At 57.9% G+C, this 2,311-nt stretch overlaps 1 protein-coding gene across 1 annotated transcript in view; it reads right to left on the reverse strand.

Annotated features, from left to right (window-relative positions):
• Nucleotides 1–2,311, reverse strand: part of ALOX5 (arachidonate 5-lipoxygenase) — a 46,788-nt gene that overhangs the window by 17,550 nt on the left and 26,927 nt on the right. The window lies entirely within an intron of this gene.

Below are 2,311 nucleotides of genomic sequence, written 5' to 3' on the forward strand. Positions count from 1 at the left end.
GGCAGGCCAGCCTCCCTGGAGCAGGGCAGGCGGCCCTTCCCGTTGCCAGGCAGTCTCCCCAGCACCATGAGAGCCCCACAGGCACACTCACCAGAAATAGTGTTGCTGATCTTGACAAAGATTTTTTCAAAGTCGGCGAAGTCACTCCAGGACGACTGGAACATGTGCATGAAGCGGTTGACGAAGAGGTTCTCCATCCTGCACACAGGGCACAGCATCACCGTGAGGGCTGCGGCCTCCCTGCACAGCCCTCACACCCTGGCCTACGGAGCCTCTAGATCCCGCCTGCGCAGCGGGGACTCGTGGCCCAGGGCAGCTCCTGCGGAGAGCTCCTTGCAGAAGCAGGACCGAAACTGGCACCCATGCCCCCCGATGCTCTCCCTCCTGCACCTCCCGGGTGAGAACGTGGCTGCCTGCCTTGGAGGACAGTGTGCGGCGCCTCTAATCCTGTGCGTGCATGCTTCTGTCCACACATGCATGCTTCCGTCTGCGCTCATGCCTTCATTCATGCTCAGTGCAAGCTTCCAGGGGCAGAGGCCAAATTGCCTATGCAGCTGCTCTACCTAGTCTCCTGGATTTTGGAGGGATTAGCTGTTCAGTTGAGTTTAACCCTTGTTTACTTTCTACTGAACCCTGGCTCTGTGCCTGGTGCTAAGGAGGACAGTCTCGAAGTGCTCATTACACAGGATAGCAAAATAACCCAGGACGGGCGCTTGATAAATTACAAGTGCAGGCTGTAGGCAATACCGAGGGAGCTCTGAGCCATCCTAGGGGCTCCTGGAGGAGGCAGGTTTGGGATGGGCCTGGGAAAGGTGGAGGGGAAGGGCAGGGTTTCCCAGGCTGCCCCACAGAGCCACGCAAGGCACAGAGGTGTGGGGGGTCTGCCCGGTGCTCACGGTGACACACTCTGCCTCAGTTTCTCTCTCTGACACACGCATGGCTGAGAGTAACAAGCTGGCACCCGTCCCTCCCCTCTGGCAGTGCTTGCTGCCTATTCCTCCAGTGTTCAGCCTCCTCACGAGCTCGGTCTTTTGTGCGTCCTGACACAAGCAAGGGCCTTTGCACGTGTGGCTTGCCCTGCAACACCCTGCGTGGCTCTTTCCGCTCCTGAGCGTATGGGGCGAGTATACCCTGAAGGCTCCCCCAGCGTGCTCTCACTCCTCCTTCAATTTCACGGAAGCTGCCCCTTCTGCAGACCAGGTTGGCCCTGTGACACTCTGGGCAGCACTGAAGGAGGTTACATGCACACGCACCTGTGCGAGCACCTGCTGCCTTAGCTAAAAGGCGGGTCTGTATTGCTCAGCACCGAGCCCGGTGCCCTCCCTGAGCTGGCCCTTAGAAGTTTCCTGGGCACCCTTTTCTCAAGAACAAAAATAAAAGTAGGATAATGGGATTGCATTAACCTGAAAACTGCACCGCAGGGAAACAGCAGCGTGTAAGGCAGGCTACAGAATGGGAGGAAGTGTTTGCAAAGCATATATATATCTGATGAGGGGTTAACGTACAAGATACATAAGGAACTCCTACAACTCAACAAAAGGAAACTAATAGCTCAATTAAAAAATGGGCAAAGGACTCGAACAGACATTCTTCCAAAGAAGACCTACAAATGGCTCGCAGGTGTGTGAAGAAATGCTCAGTGATTGGGCCCATCAGGGAGTCAAAACCACCTCCCACCTGTCAGATGTCTTACACAAAACGAAGCTAAACGAAAGGCAACAGTGAGGATGTGGAGACTGGAAGCTCGCGCACTGTTGGTGGGAATACGGAAGGTGCAGCGCCAGGGAACATTGCCCAGTGCAGGTGGCGGCCTGGGCGAGGGGAGGCCTGGGCAGCCGGGCCTGGCAGGCCAGCCTCGCTGGAGCAGGGCGGGCGGCCCTTCCCGTTGCCAGGCAGTCTCCCCAGCACCATGAGAGCCCCACAGGCACACTCACCAGAAATAGTGTTGCTGATCTTGACGAAGATTTTTTCGAAGTCGGCGAAGTCACTCCAGGACGACTGGAACATGTGCATGAAGCGGTTGACGAAGAGGTTCTCCATCCTGCACACAGGGCACAGCATCACCGTGAGGGCTGCGGCCTCCCCGCACAGCCCTCACACCCTGGCCTACGGAGCCTCTAGATCCCGCCTGCGCAGCGGGGACTCGTGGCCCAGGGCAGCTCCTGCGGAGAGCTCCTTGCAGAAGCAGGACCGAAACTGGCACCCATGCCCCCCGATGCTCTCCCTCCTGCACCTCCCGGGTGAGAACGTGGCTGCCTGCCTTGGAGGACAGTGTGCGGCGCCTCTAATCCTGTGCGTGCATGCTTCTGTC

This window comes from Myotis brandtii, unplaced genomic scaffold, assembly GCF_000412655.1.
Source record: "Myotis brandtii unplaced genomic scaffold, ASM41265v1 scaffold1032, whole genome shotgun sequence".
Lineage (NCBI taxonomy): Eukaryota > Metazoa > Chordata > Mammalia > Chiroptera > Vespertilionidae > Myotis > Myotis brandtii.